Source organism: Podarcis erhardii, assembly GCF_964252035.2.
Source record: "Podarcis erhardii genome assembly, chromosome: Z".
Lineage (NCBI taxonomy): Eukaryota > Metazoa > Chordata > Lepidosauria > Squamata > Lacertidae > Podarcis > Podarcis erhardii.
Window position 1 is genome coordinate 21397349 of NC_138504.1, and position 16723 is coordinate 21414071.

At 41.4% G+C, this 16723-nt stretch overlaps 1 protein-coding gene and 1 long non-coding RNA gene across 3 annotated transcripts in view; one reads left to right on the forward strand and one right to left on the reverse strand.

Annotated features, from left to right (window-relative positions):
• Positions 1–12267: 12267 nt before the first annotated feature.
• LOC309334057 lies at positions 12268–15855 on the reverse strand. The gene is made up of 2 exons (XR_014152808.1): positions 15725–15855; positions 12268–13608 (listed from the first exon to the last, which is right to left on the reverse strand). It is a non-coding gene; the product is annotated as an uncharacterized lncRNA (long non-coding RNA).
• Positions 15856–16014: 159 nt separating this feature from the next.
• HDX (highly divergent homeobox) overlaps positions 16015–16723 on the forward strand; it is a 44451-nt gene continuing 43742 nt past the window's right edge. For both annotated transcript variants that reach the window (XM_081848014.1, XM_081848018.1), the window contains exon 1: positions 16015–16712. The gene's annotated coding sequence lies outside the window, so the exon portion shown is untranslated. The remainder of the gene's footprint in view (positions 16713–16723) is intronic.

Below are 16723 nucleotides of genomic sequence, written 5' to 3' on the forward strand. Positions count from 1 at the left end.
TTCATTTACTTGTTTCCTTGACCTCCTCGCACCTCCCTTTTTTTGTATTCTAGTTCGATTAGCTATTTCAGCAAATCCTTTCCATCTTTCCCAATTTTTATCCTATAATTTATCTTAATATAATGTAACTTTACCTTTCCTCCTTTCATCCATTAACAATCTATTTTTACTTAATCCTTTATAATATTTCCGCTAAAGCCACATGACTTCATTCCAGCCTCCTTCTAACATTCCTTAATTTTACAGTGTTTCTGTAAATAAACTTTAAATTTCTTCCAATCTTCTTCCACCGACTCTTCTCCCTGGTCTCGGATTCTGCCAGTCATTTCCGCCAGTTCCATATAGTCCATCACCTTCATCTGCCATTCTTCCTGGGTGGGTAGATCTTGTGTCTTCCAGTACTTTGCAATAAGTATTCTTGCTGCTGTTGTAGCATACATAAAGAAAGTTCTATCCTTCTTTGACACCAATGGCCGACCATGCCCAGGAGAAAGGCCTCTGGTTTCTTCAGAAAAGTATATTTAAATACCTTTTTCATTTCATTGTAGATCATTTCCCAGAAAGTCTTAATCCTTGGGCATGTCCACCAAAGGTGAAATAATGTGCCTTCAGTCTCTTTATATTTCCAACATTTATTATCGGGCAAATGATAAATTTTTGCAAGCTTGACTGGTGTCATGTACCACCTATATATCATTTTCATTATATTCTCTCTTAAGGCATGACATGCCATAAATTTCATACCTGTGGTCCATAACTGTTCCCAGTCAGCCATCATAATATTATGTCCAACATCTTGTGCCCATTTAATCATAGCTGATTTCACCGTTTCATCCTGAGTGTTCCATTTCAACAGCAAGTTATACATTCTTGACAAGTTCTTACTTTTGGGATCTAACAGCTCTATTTCCAATTTTGATTTTTCCACCTGGAAGCCATTTTTTTTGTCCAGATTATATGCCTCCATTATTTGATAATAATGGAGCCAATCTCGCACTCTACTTTTTAGTTTTTCAAAACTCTGTAGTTTTAACCTATCTCCCTCTTGTTCCAGAATTTCCCAATATTTCGGCCATTTGGCCTGGAGTCGGTATTTAACAAATGCATGGTAGGGACTGTGTGGCCAGTGAAATGGAGAATATTTTACTGATGCTCAAAGTAGGAATGGATTCACCTGTTAATTTCAGTTTCTCATTTTTCCAGTCTAATATATGAATCTTTATAAACATTGTTGGCTGGAGAACTGCATCACAAGATTTGGAGAAGTAAGAATTTTGAAAGCTAGTCATGAATATTCACTAGCAGAGTCTGATCCAAACCTGGAAACATTATGGTTGAATAGAATTTTATTGCAAATGCTGTCCATATTTTACATCATAAAATATGCGTTCAGCTTTGGGGCACATTTCATGTTGTTTGCCATGTGTGTCAAAATAGTTGGTTCCTGCCCTGCAAAGGGATTAATACTGGACTGGAACTAGCAGTTATGAATATGTGACACACTTCTCAACAATGCTGTAGCTTAGATATGAAACTGGAGAAGAATAGCAATAACAGTTCCTTTTTGTGGAAGATAAAACATCCAGGCTTGCATGGATTCTGCTACATATATATATATTTAGAAAGGTGACATGGTTATTGCATTAGGAAAATAATGTGATAAGACATCATGAATACCTCAACTTTATAGCTGTTGCAAAGGTATTAGTGTAATATCAGAAACTTACGTTCACGAGCAGAAATGTTTTACTACAATGAGCTTCCAGCAATAGAAGTAGCAGGTTTTGATAAAGGGTGATATTTTGGCAAAGAGGTGTATGCACTATGTTGAGGGACTAAGAGCTGTCAACTAAAGAGGATGAGGGCCCAGAAACTGTCAGCTAAAGATAATATTCAATCGAGATCTATTTCCCGGTAACTTAAGCCTATTAGATCTTATTCCTCCCTCTGAGACAGCAGAGAACAAGTATTTGTCTTCTTCTACATGATAGCCCTTCAAATGTTTGAAAAGGCTACCATGCCCCCTCTTGCCTTTGCTTCTCCAGGCTAAACATGCTTAATTCACTCGTTCTATATCCCAGACTGCCTTTTCCCCTTCCTTGGAATCTCTTCCAATTTGTCTACATCCTTCTTAAAATATGGTGCCCAGGACAGAACTGGACACCATAGTCCAAATGGAGTCTAACTAGAGGAACTATTATGTCTTGTGACTTGGAAGCTATGGTTTGATTAATAGAACCTAAATTTGCATTCACCTCTTTTGCAGCTGCATCACACTGCTGACCCCCATTAATGTTTTGATCAACACCAATCCTGATATCCTTTTAATGTTTACTACTTTCATACTAAATATCCCTATCTGATGTCTGTGCATTTTTTAATTTACCCAAACAAATAACTTTGCATTTATGTTTTTTGAATTTTATTTTGATGGGATATTTAGTATTTAGTATACCAAATTTCTGTTCTACCAAGGACATTTTGAATATTATTCCTGTCTTCTGTTAGCATTCCCTCCCAATTTTATTTTTCGTCATCTGCAATTTTGATAGAGAGCCCCATCACTCCTTCATCTAATCCGATTGGGCAAAGCTTTGTCCCTCCAGATGTTGCTGAACTACATTGGCTATTTACAATGGCCATTGCTGCCATGGCTGATGGCCAAATATCTGCAGAGCCAGAGGTTCCTGTCAACAGAACTAGATAATTGATAAAACTGTTGACGTGCACCATGCCCAGAACAGAGACCTGCAACACCCCACACAAAGCCTCTCTACAGTTTGATGGGAAGCAGTTAGTGAGTTTTCTTTGAGAATGGTTTCTCAGACACACCACTAGAAATCCAATTAAAACAAACATTTTGGCAGGATTTATTCCTTACAAACACATGCTGGTTTCTACTAATTACTGCATTGTTATAAAAATGCTTACAAAGTGACTCGTTTATAATGATCGGTTTCAGTGTGTTCCCTGGTATCAAAGTCAGACAGACCAGTCTCTAAATTCCTGAGTCTTCCTTCTCTTCCCATGGTGAGCTTTAACTGGATATGTGTTTTATTTTAAAGTATATTTTGTTCACTTTTCCATTAATGCAATGGTCCAGAACTGGAGCTTCCAGGGCTGGCTCACCCATGAGGCAAGGTGAGGGGACTGCCTCAAGTGGCAGGATCCACTGAGACACCAGATCCCAGTGTCAATCTTTCTTCTCCCTTGTTCCTGATGTTCCTGATGTAGATCTTCTCTTTTGATTTACAATGTAATGGTACATGTGTATTATTATTATTATTATTATTATTATTATTATTATTATTAAATTATAATGTAATGTATTGTTTGTTTGCTACATAAAGTCTCTAGAAAACATAAAATCGGAAAAAGTAACAATATGTTACGATAAAAACTACCCAATAGGACAGACCCAGTATAACAGCAGTCCCCTGAAATAAAAATAATTTAAAAATGGTGGCAAACCATATCATTCAGCAATACTCTAAAACCCAAAGGATGTGGAACCCAAAGGATATTTCACTTTTCCACTTTAAATATTTATATACCACCCAATAACAAAGGTTTTTGCGCTGTTTGCTAATAGCAATTGAAACAAAAAAAATGCAATATAAGTGAGAACATTAATGGAGCATAACTAGAGGAATTCACAGATGCCTCATTTGGGGAGTGGGCAGCTAAATATATGAAGAACTGTTCCCACAATTCACAGACAAAACAAGTTGGTTGTAGCTATTTTGGAACAAGACAAAACAAGAAGGTATGTTGGTGATTTGGTTGTGCTAAGCTGCATTGAATAAATAGCGCCCTTATGTTATTCTGCAGCAGATATGATAGAACATAATCCAGCCGAAGTTTGTATTTAAGTATTTAAGTCCAACTGAACATAGTAGGAGAGATCCATAAACACGCTTAACAGTGCAATGCAAATGGTATCCTCTCAGAAGTCATTGTTTGTTTGTTTTTTTGTTCACTGGTAACAGTACCAGGTAACTGTATTTTAGAATTTCAGACTCCCCCCCCATATAAGTCAATGAGGCTTAAATGTGCTTAACACTGCAAATGATTTTAAATAAGAAATGTTTGCAATGTAAGTAAGATAAAGAAATGGACAAGTGAATAAAATGCAAAATTTAAATACTTGGTAGTGGCATTTTTACCAGCAGGTGTCATCTTACTATATCAATATAAGATGTTTTAATTGTTCCATTAAAGAAAAAAAAAACCCCAAAATTGTATACTTTACAAAGTTATTATTGTACTTCACCAGATCTTAACCTATTACAGTATTTGTAAGAATGGATTCCAAATATCATTGAATTTGTCCATGGCAAGTCTGCATTTAATGCAAGGTTTTGAGTTTGTATAAGTCTTTAATCCAATCGTAGAAGGGAGCTGCATTTTCATTTTTCCAGTCATTTTGCTGTGGTAAGGGCACAGAGAGTCCACTCATATTGTCCTTTTGTAAGGTTCCATGTGCTGGGCATATAATTCAAAAGGATATTTTGCACTGTAAATGTAAAATTATTCCGTATAGTTCTTTGATAGTTTCAATTACCTTCTGCCAAAAATCTTTCAATATAGGACAATAAAAAAGCATGTTTTAGAGAAGCATGATCCCTATTGCATCTCCAACAGTTTGATACCTTAGATAGCCCTTTTTAAAATAAACATAATGGGGTCCAGTGGACATCACCAGATGGCCAGCATTGAAATCAGATTGATTATATTCTCTGCAGCCAAAGATGGAGAAGTTCTATACAGTCAGCAAAAGCAAGACCTGGAGCTGACTGTGGCTCAGATCATCAGTTTCTTATAGCAAAATTCAAGCTTAAACTGAAGAAAGTAGGAAAAACCACTGGGCCAGTAAGATACAATCTAAATCAAATCCCTTATGAATACACAGTGGAAGTGAGGAACAGGTTTAACGATTTAGATTTGGTGGACAGAGTGCCTGAAGAACTATGGATGGAGGCTCGTAACATTACACAGGAGGCAGCAATGAAAACCACCCCAATGAAAAGGAAATGCAAGAAAGCAAAGTGACTGTCCAACGAGGCCTTACAAATAGCGGGGGAGAGAAGGCAAGCAAAATGCCGGGGAGATAGTGAAAGATACAGAAAATTGAATGCAGATTTCCAAAAAATAGCAAGGAGAGACAAGAGGGCCTTCTTAAATGAGCAATGCAAATAAAGAGGAAAACAACAAAATGAGAAAAACCAGAGATCTGTTCAAGAAAATTGGAGATATGAAAGGAACCTTTTGTACAAAAATTACCATAATAAAGGACAAAAGTGGAAAGGACCTAACAGAAGCAGAAGACATCAAGAAGAGGTGGCAAGAATACACAGAGGAATTATACCAGAAAGATATGGATGGCTCGTACACCCCAGGCAGTGTGATTGCTGACCTTGAGCCAGACATCTGGGAGAGTGAAGTCAAATGGACCTTAGAAAGCACTGCTAATAACAAGGCCAGGGGAAGTGATGATATTCCAGATAAACTATTAAAATTTTTAAAAGATGATGCTGTTAAGGTGCTACACTCAATATGCCAGCAAGTTTGGAAAACTCAGCAGTGGCCAGAGGATTGGAGAAGATCAGCATACATCCCAATCCCAAAGAAGGGCAGTGCCAAAGAATGCTCCAACTACCACACAACTGCACTCATTTCACACGCTAGCAAGGTTTTGCTTAAAATTCTGCAAGGCAGGCTTAAGCAGTATGTGGACCAAGAACTCCCAGAAGTTCAAGCTGGATTTTGAAGCGGCAGAGGAACCAGAGACCAAATTGCAAACATGCGCTGGATTATGGAGAAAGCTAGAGAGTTCCAGAAAAACATCTACTTCTGCTTCATTGACTACGCAAAAGCATTTGACTGTGTCGACCACAGCAAACTATGGCAAGTTCTTAAAGAAATGGGAGCGCCTGATGACCTTATCCACCTCCTGAGAAATCTCTATGTGGGACAAGAAGCTACAGTTAGAACTAGATATGGAACAACTGATTGGTTCAAAACTGGGATAGGAGTACGACAAAGCTGTATATTGTCTCCCTGCTTATTTAACTTATATGCAGAATTCATCATGCGAAATACTGGACTGGATGAATCCCAAACCAGAATTAAGATTGCTGGAAGAAATATCAACAACCTTAGATTTGCAGATGACACAATCTTGATGGAGGCTGGAATTAAAGAACCTTTTAATGAGGGTGAAAGAAAAGAGTGCAAAATATAGTCTGAAGCTCAACATAAAAAAAAAACCTAAGAACATGGCCACTGGTCCCATCACCTCCTGGCAAATAGAAGCGAAAGAAATGGAGGCAGTGAGAGATTTTACTTTTTTGGGTTCCATGATCACTGCAGATGGTGACAGGAGTCACAAAATTAAAAGACGCCTGCTTCTTGGGAGAAAAGCAATGACAAACCTAGACAGCATCTTAAAAAGCAGAGATATCACCTTGCCGATAAAGATCCCTATAGTTAAAGCTATGGTTTTCCCCGTAGTGATGTATGGAAGTGAGAGCTGGACCATAAAGAAAGCTGATTGCCGAAGAATTGATGCTTTTGAATTATGGTGCTGGAGGAGACTCTTGAGAGTCCCATGGACTGCAAGAAGATCAAACCTATCCATTCTGAAGGAAATCAGAAGGGGACGACAGAGGACAAGATGGTTGGACAGTGTTCTCGACGCTACCAACATGAGTTTCACCAAACTGCGGGAGGCAGTGGAAGACAGGAGTGCCTGGCGTGCTCTGGTCCATGGGGTCACAAAGAGTCGGACACGACTAAACGACTAAATAACAACAAATGGGGTCCAGTATATTCTAAATATTATTTTTTGTTGTATGAGCCTAAGGTCCAGAGACACCCTTGTTATAGCACTTAAAACAGTTTCTCACTGTATGGTCGAAATTGAGATCTCTAATTCTTTATTCCATTCTTGCCTCAGTACCTGTTTATCAAATTGGTTTGCTAGTAAAAAAGTTTTATATACGTTGATGGCCAGTTTTTTTGTTGCGTAAGAATTAATCAGCTGCTTCAATATCTCTAGGGTCTCTGAGACTGTAAAAGCTGTTGGTCTGTAGATGGTGGTTAGCAAGTGTTTCATCTGGAGATACTGCCATTGAGCATTTGTAGGTAATCTGTATTTGTCTCTTAAGACAGAATAAGTATAAAATTCATCCTCTTTGTTTATCAGCTGGTCTAATGTTAATACACCCAAATTCATTGAATTTATTTATATGTTGCTTTTCCACAATAAGCTGTGCCCTAAGCAGCTTACAGCAAACATTCAAAACATTGAAATACAAAGCATTAGAAATGCAAACATATAAAATACAGAACATGTAAGTAAATTTTAAAATGACAAAAGCCAACAATTTGGCAAACACAGAATAAATTCAGTATTACCCCCCCACCCCCACCTAATCTAGGTTTTCGTAGATAAATACAAACTGAAACAAGAGTTAAACAACAATTTCTGGTATGGGTCTCCAAGGAGCCTGGTTTTAATACAGTTCAGAACGGAGGAGATTACATACAACTGGCTCCTTACTCCAGAGAAGGCTGATAGGAGCAAAAAGCATATATTAGTTGCAAGTACCAACTGCTTGTGCTTATTGCAATTGGGAGGTACTGCCTTTTGGTGGGGCTGTTTTGGTCTCTGTTTCCTTTGTCTAGGCGTGTAAGCATCTTGCCTGTTTTGGATGGTGGGAGGAATCTGAGCACTGATTAGTTTTCTTCTGTGATATGGCTATTTTGTGGTGCTGATGACTTCTTTTTTAAAAAAATTAAAAAATGCTTTTCAAGTGTGCCCCTGGACTCCTAAATGTTTGTGGCTCCTATACCATTGCCATGCTTGATTTCTTAAAATATCTTGCACTTAAGCTTAGTAATTTTACCGTGGTGGGTGAATTAAACTGTTAAAGCAACACACAGTAAATAGATGGTAACAGAACAAGCATTGCAGCAATTTACAATAAATAAAACATAGCAGTGCTATTTCTAGATCACAATTCCCTGTAATTGTGGAAGTGTCTCCCCTAAGCAAAGCTCTTTATGTTTTAGGGAATTATTATCATGTGCTCAGCTCAGGCCATCTAGAATGTTGAGTACTGATTATGGACTATTACAGCTCTTTGAAATTTTATTAAAATAATAAGCTCATTGCCAGCTAAAGGTATGTAATTATATACTTGAAAATAACTATCATTTAGGCTCTGCAGTAAAAAGCACCATGTAGCCTCTATAAATTCCCACTTGTGCTGTTCAAAAATGACCCCCTTCTCAATTATTCTGATAAACTCATGCAGACTAGGAGTTAACTTTGGATTGTGGGGCTGTATCTAGTGGAGAAGCATTTATTCAATTGAAGGCACCATTATAGTCAGTATCTGCTAAATAATGTAGACATGCTGACCCTTCGAGCTTTGAGTTTTCCCTTTTAAAGAGAGGGATTGATTTATGCAGTTTGTAACTGGTGAGTGTAGCGTTTAGGAAGAGAGCATGAATTTGGCTAGTTTGTTCAAATCAATATCTCAAATCCAGCTTTTCTATTTATTTGTTTATTTATTTGGCTTTGTTGGTACCCAGACCCACACATACCCCTTGCCTGTCCTCACCTGCCACACCTATTGTCCCTAGTTTTTCACCAGCCTTACCTTGACTCCTTTCTTCAATTATATGCTTCTTTCACTCACTGTTGCCTCAGGTCCGAACTTACCAGCTCTGTAGTTGCTCCACTAACATGGTTACACCCCACCCCCAAATACAATTAAATAACAGGGACTGTAGCTTACCCATCACAGAGCTACAATTCCCAGCATGTTTAACAAACTATAGTTTCCAGGATTCTTTTGAGGGAAGACCTGTGCTTTAAATATATGGTGTATTTGCAGCCTAAGACTCTAGACTGGGTTTGCCCAACAGGATGCCCAGGGTCAATCAGAAGGGGGGGGGGGTTAGGAGGGCCATTTAAGCTCAAATGCATGGGTGTAGCCGGGGGGGGGGGAACAAAGCTGCCCCTCTAAATTAAATAAAACAACAGAAATTCTTAACTAACTAACTGACCAATCACATCAGTTCCGCTCCCCTAACAAAAGTCCTGCCCCCCCCAACAAAAATCCTGGCTATGCCCATGCAAAGGGTATCTCAAATTTAACACACTTTTTTTAAGCACATGGCACCAAATTGTGAAACACTCTAACAGCTTGGAGCTACAGATTCAAGCGAGCAAGAGATATGATTTGGTAAAAGACAGTATGTTTTTTGGTAACAGATGCATATTTTGCCATTCGCTCAATGTTAAAAGTGAATGGCATCAAGATTTTTCCTCAATAATTAGTGCATTTGCGCATAAAACAGCTAGAAAAGCATTTGTTAAATTAAGCATTTATTAACCCCCCTGCTAAAAAAACCACTTGACATCTCTGCTTATCTGCCTGATCTGGAGGCTGTGGACTTCGCTGATGTTGCTTAAAGGGGGGCCCAGGCATAAAAGAGTAAAGGATGAGGGAAAGCCTTCCTAAGTTTGTCTATTTTTCTTGTTATGCCTGTACTCTCCTAGGATAGGGCCCACAAAGGGGAGCTACTCTTTTCTTATATAACTTTATTATGCTATTGGACAAAAGGGTCTTTTGTGGCTGTATATTAACATATTGGAATAAATAATATATTTGGACCTAATGGTGTGGATGGGGGACGCAGGTGGCGCTGTGGGTTAAAGCCTCAGCGCCTAGGACTTGCCAATCGAAAGGTCGGTGGTTCGAATCCCTGCGGCGGGGTGCGCTCCTGCTGCTCGGTCCCAGCGCCTGCCAACCTAGCAGTTCGAAAGCACCTCCGGGTGCAAGTAGATAAATAGGGACCGCTTACCAGCGGGAAGGTAAACGGCGTTTCCGTGTGCGGCTCTGGCTCGCCAGAGCAGCGATGTCACGCTGGCCACGTGACCCGGAAGTGTCTCCGGACAGCGCTGGCCCCTGGCCTCTTAAGTGAGATGGGCGCACAACCCCAGAGTCTGTCAAGACTGGCCCGTACGGGCAGGGGTACCTTTACCTTTACCTTTAATGGTGTGGATATTGGGGGACCTGCTTGGATCTAGTGTTTCACCCATCTACCTATGTGGGAGTACCCACGTGGTGCCACATTTCTTGGATACAGGGCAAATATTGGCCCACCTAGAAATCTCTAGTAAAAGATGACAGCCCTCCCATGACACCAAGACATAGGAATTGTGGCAGCATTTATTCGTCTCTCTGTGTGCAAAGTTTAGCAGTGCTTTTTTTTAAGAAAAAAAGGTGTCAGGACTCACTGTCCAAAAATGGCCAGAGGAGGGACAGCCAAGTGGACAAAAGGGAGAAGCACTCTGCACATGCTCATGGAAGGAGGAAGCAGGGCTGCTCCCCAAAGCAGGGCAGGCAGGAGGCAATGATGCTCTGGTTGGAGAGGGTTGAAGAGCCCTGCCCTCCCTCAGTGGGAGTGGAAGGGACTGTGGTACTGTGGAAGGAGGCAGGGAAGCCTTGGGCAAAAATGAGGTTCGTACCCCCTCAAAAAAAGCACTGAAGTTTAGTATTATTATTTCATTTTATAATGTATGTAAAACAGAGAGAACAATTAACAGCAGATAAAAATGAAAAGATGAAAAGCAAAACTATAAAATAGGCACAAAGAATGAGTATGCGCACATGAGTTTAAAAAACAAAGTCCAATTAAATACTATAAATGCTATCAGATTGTCAAAGATAGTTCCAGATTTGCCAGGCTTGTGATTGGGGTTGTTATGAAAATGATGGTTCCAATGTTTATGTCATTAAAAATTGCCAACTCAAATAAAAAGTGTCTGGAGGTTCTAGACCTTGTCAAAATCTCAAATTGTGTGTGATTTTCTTCATTATTACAGTACTTTTCCGTGTATAAGACAAGGTTTTTTTACTTTAAAATAAGGTTAAAAATCTGGGGGCATCTTATAAATGGATAGTGCATATGGCCATTTTCTAAACGGAGTCCTCAAAAGTAGGGGGAGTCTTATACATGGGGGCGTCTTACACACAGAAATTTATGGCAATTCCAGAGTGGTACCAAGTATACAGTGTAAGATTGTGGGCCATTTCCCATTGAGTTTCAATTACTATTCATGCGGCCAATATCATACTGTATATAAAACCAAGTCTTTTGGCAATATATTTACATTAAATTATAAAAAATATTCAGCAACAGTAATTTTGGACTGCAGGCAGAAGTTTCTTTAGTAATATTTATCATTTCTCTCCAAATTAAATTCCAAAAATCTTGCACCAACCGACATTCCCACCATAAATGATAGTAAGTACCAAGTTCATATCAATCCTTCCCATGATTAGGAGATATAGAAGAAAACATTTTTGACATTTGCAAAGGAGTGTGATACCACCTGTGTAATATATTTAAGGGGTTTTCCCTAAGAAAACTGGAAAAAGATTTTAAGGGTTGCAATTCCCAAATCTGATTCCAATCCTTGAGAAGAGTTTGTGTGCCAGCATCTAGTCCCCATACCGTTTTTTAAGGGGTTCCATACATCCCTATGTTACGTTAAGCAATTTAGTGTACAATTTACAAACTATCGTATTTTTCGCCCTATAGGACGCACTTTTTCCCCTCCAAAAATGAAGGGGAAATCTGTGTGCGTCCTATGGGGTGAATACAGGCTTTCATTGAAGCTTGGAGAGCGAGAGGGGTCGGTGCGCACCGACCCCTCTCGCTCTCCAGGCTTCAGGAAGCTATCAGCAAGCCTGGGGAGCCCGCGGGAGTTCCCACAGGGCTCCCTAGGCTGTGGATAGCAGCCTGCCGCCTGGCGCGTAGGGCGCCCTGAAGCAGAGCGCCCCGCGCGCCGGGCAGACATCCGCAGCGTGGAGAGCCCTGGGGAAGCAGAGCGTCCCGCGTGCCGGGCAGACATCGGCCAGCCCCACAATCTCGGGGGACAGCGGGGAGGCGCAGCGCCGTCATCCCGCTGTTCCCCGACCTGGTTTTGGGGGGGGGGGGAATAAAAGAAAATTTTTTTCCTTTATTTCCCCCCCAAACAACTAGGTGCCTCCTATGGGACGGAGCGTCCTATGGGACGAAAAATACGGTAATCCTTTTCCTCCACTAGCATTTGTACTTAATTAATTTTCAGAATGTGTTAAGGGTCTCAAGAGCTCTTTTTTTTTTTTTTACATATTATTTTATAATTAATCTATGACTTTTATTCAAATAAATGCAGTTTGTGTTAAGATTAGATAAAATTCATTCAATCAATCAATCTCCTTTATCAGCACAGAAAAAGTGCATCGTATACATGGATCAGAATACAACACAGTTAACGAAACATAGTAGGAAATACTTTAGGATAAAACTGTCCAAAAAGGATAAAAAGGAAAATGATTGTTTTACTCATGCATTTTCTTTTCTTTTTTTTAATTCTATTTTTATGCTGTGAACTGCCCCGAGATCTACGGATGAAGTGTGGTATACAAAATTAATAAAATATAAAAATGATAACTCATCATCTTCAGCTATTGCCCATGCTTGCTTGGATGGGAGGATTCCATTGCTGAATTAGCTAGGCAGGTTACACTTCTTTTCCTCCTTCTGGTTTATGTTTTTATTTAGATTCTTTTTTTTTCTTTGATGAAAAGATATTGGATATCTGATATTAACCTTTGTATATTTTCTTTCTAACCTTAATAAACTTTATTGGGAAAAGCATAACAAAGGACATTGCTCTGTAACACAGTGCAAATAGGTGGACCCCCTTCCTCACCTGGCTAGTAGTAAGAAAGACAAAAGCCAAAGTGTGTGTGAGCTAGGCTGGAAGCAAGCAGAAGCCAGAGAATGTGAGCCATGCTTGATTGCTTCTGGAATCCAAAGCTGTGACTTTGGGAGAAGCAAGACCTTCCAGGGGGTGGATGCTGTGAGCCCCTCCATCATAGGCTCAGGTTGTACATATGTGTAAGTAAACCATGTATCTTAAAGACAACATATTCTCTGCTGTCCCTCATTCCAAGGAAATCAAACCCATGGTAAGTGCCTGGAACTGCAACAATATTTTAGCATTTCAAACATCTCCCATGCTGAATAGCAGTGACTTCAGCACCTGCACTGAATGAAGAGCTCAGGATTCATACTCAGTAGGGACAGCTCCAGGGGATGGCAGTTGCTGTATCTCACCTCTCAATGCATATGTTACTTATGAAAATGCTTTGAGACCATAATGGTTCAGGAAATATAGACTTTTATATTTTATATTACAGAAGGAATGTGCTTTGTTTATGGCTAGCTTGGCTTCCTTATTGCTTTTTAACTATGAAGTCCTGTGCTGCTTAGAAGCATACATGCTCTTTCTCTTGACAGAAGGGACACAGCAAGCCCAGTCAGCTATTCTGGGAATCCGATCCTTATCCACAGGGTTTAGGATCCAGCAGATCACAAGTCTCAGCTCTTGCTCCCAAATGCCCTCCCTGGGTTTTTTTTTTTTTTTTTTGCTGGTTAGTGCTGATGATAGCTTAGTGCTTGTTTGGGCAGAGCTAGGACCTCCACTGAAGAGAGCCTCTTCAATCAGCATTTAGGTGGATAGATTAGAATTGCAGCCTGAAAAAGACAACATTAAAATAAGATAATAGTAAAGGCACAACCATTTAAACATGAGTAGAACACAACTATCAAAATTAATAGCACTTCAGTAACTTATGTGAGGGTTATGTTCCGAGGAACATGCCTAAAGTCAAAACCCATTGAGTTGTAGAGTCAAGATGCTGATGAAATTCTAATGAATATATTTTCTTTTTAAAAAATAAATAAATAGCGAATTGCTGCAGAAATGTGGAGAGCTAACAAAACTGCAATTGATAAGACTTGCCCATCGCTACATCGGAATTAGGCTACAAACCAAAACCCATATATGAAGGTAAGTTCCAATGAATTCAACAGGATTTACTCAGAGTAGATATAATAATAATAATAATAATAATAATAATAATAATAATAATAATTTATTTATACCCCGCCCTCCCCAGCCAAGGCTGGGCTCAGAGCGGCTTACAAGCAATAAAAACAAGATGAATGATTACAAACTTAAAAACAAAAATAAAATACAACATTAAAATAATGGAACATTAAAATATTAAAATGTAGCCTCATCGCAGGAGGAGAAGGAAAAGAGGAAAGAAAAAAAAGAGAGGGAGGGAGGGAATCAAATTGGCTCCAAGCCAAAGGCCAGGCGGAACAACTCTGTCTTACAGGCCCTGCGGAAAGAAATCAGATCCTGCAGGGCCCTGGTCTCATGAGGCAGAGCGTTCCACCAGGCCGGAGCCAGAGTTGAAAAGGCCCTGGCTCTGGTTGAAGCCAATCTAACTTCCTTAGGGCCCGGGACCACTAGGGTGTTGTTATTTATGGACCTTGAGGCTCTCTGTGGGGCATACTGGGAGAGGCGGTCCCGTAGGTACAAGGGTCCTAGGCCGTGAAGGGCTTTAAAGGTCAAAAGCAGCACCTTAAATCTGACCCTGTACTCCACTGGGAGCCAGTGCAGCTGGAAAAGCACTGGGTGAATATGCTCCCATGGCAGAGACCCCGTGAGGAGCCTCGCTGCAGCATTCTGTACCCGCTGGAGTTTCTGGGACAGCTTCAAGGGCAGCCCCGCGTAGAGCGAATTACAGTAGTCAAGCCTGGAGATGACCATTGCATGGATCACTGTGGCCAAGTCAGGGTGGGAAAGGTAAGGGACCAACTGCTTGATGCGGCGAAGGTGGAAAAATGTCACCTTGGCTGTTGCTGTAACCTGCGCCACCATGGAAAGGGAGGCGTCAAGGATTACACCCAAACTCTTAACGGAAGGCAATGGCACTAATTGGGCCCCCGCAAGAGAAGGGAGTTGGTCCCTCATCCCCATGCCATTCCGACCCAGCCATAGGACCTCTGTCTTCGAAGGATTTAGTTTCAATCGGCTCCCACGAAACCATCCAGCCACAGCTTCCAAGCATCTGGTCAGTGTGTTCGGGGCCGAGTCGGTGTGGCCATCCATCAGCAGATAGAGCTGAGTGTCATCAGCATATTGGTGACAGCCCAGCCCAAAGCTCCGGATAATCTGGGCAAGGGGGCGCATAAAGATGTTAAAAAGCATTGGGGAGAGGATTGCGCCCTGTGGCACTCCACACACCAAGGAGTGGCGCGATGACATTTCCCTCCCTAGTGCCACCCTCTGTCCCCGACCAGAGATAAAAGAGCACAACCAGTTACGGGCTATGCCCTGTATCCCCACGTCTGTGAGGCGGTGGTCCAGAAGAACATGATCGACCATGTCAAAGGCAGCTGACAAATCTAAAAGGATCAGCAGTCCTGACCCGCCTTGATCCAGTTGTCTACTGAGATCATCTGTTAGGGCAACCAGAGCCGTCTCCGTCCCAAAACCAGGACTTAAGTTTGCTGCTGTAGACACAGTACCATGAGAAAATATTTCAAATTTTGCCTAGGATGGCAGTCTTAATCATATTAGCTGCTTTGGGAACAGCATTTGGGGTTGAAGGTGTGGGATACAAATCTGAGAAATGTGATTGTGGTTACTTCTGAGTAGACATTGATAAAACGATCAGAGCTGGCCCATCCATGAGGCAAAGTGAGGCAACTGCCTCAGGAGGCAGGATCCACAGAGGCAACAGATCCTGGGGTAGATCTCTATTCCCCCTTGTTCCTGGTGTAGATCTAAATTCACCCCTTCTTCCTTGGAAGGGAACCATTCTGTGGTTCGCCTCAGGCGTCAAAATTTCTTAGGTCCGGCCCTGGAGGATCTGCTGTTAATTAGGCATTATGAAGTGTAGAGAAGTTACCACAACTTGATGTCGCTGTCAACAGCAGCGGTGTTCCAGATCTGCTACTCTTGAGAGTTCCTGTCTTTAAATCTGAATTATTTATTCACCAAAAAACAGCTTTTAAAGCCATGGTTGAAAAGTGCCTCACAACTATTGCAAACTATGTTACAGCAACTTTTGTCACATTTTAGATCGTCTTGAGATGTAATGGCAATTCAGAATTTTGTAGTTCATTTCAGTTATGTGTGTATAATCAAAAAGTGAGGTCTTTTTAGCAAGCAAAACCTAACAGGCCGGTGTTTGGTGTTCTATGCTTGTGGTGACTTCAAATCTTGACCAGGGAAGCAGGAATCACTATTTGTCCCCTCAGGTGTTGTGTTTGTCTGAACGCTTGACACGCGGGCAGCGCCGCCTACTACCTCAGCTCCCGCCCGCTCCCGTTTTCCAGGTCTTTCTCCCGTCAGGCAGAATCCCGGTGAATATCTCTTCAATCCCAAACGCCGCCGTTCCCCGAACCGGCCAGCCCTCCCTCCGTCCCTTGGGCAAGCTGGTTCATCAAGAGAATCGCCACGGACGCTCCTCCTCTCCGTTATCCCCCATACACGGCCGCCCTCCACTCTCCCGCCTTCCAAGCGGGGGCTGTTCCTTAGATCAGGCTCTACCCCCCGGGGGGGGGGGAGATTGAGAGGCGGGGGCACAGAGACTGTCCCGGCCAGCGCTGATCTCGAGCTCCGATTGGCCGCTGTCTACGCTGACGTCACGATCATGATGAGAATTAATGATCGGAGGCGCTGATTTCATTGTGTGACGCCGGGACCGACCCAGCCGAAACCGGCTGAATTCGGAGCCCTGGGCCCCCCCGGACCAGCCCCGCCTGCCCCACAGAGCACGGTGGGTTCGGC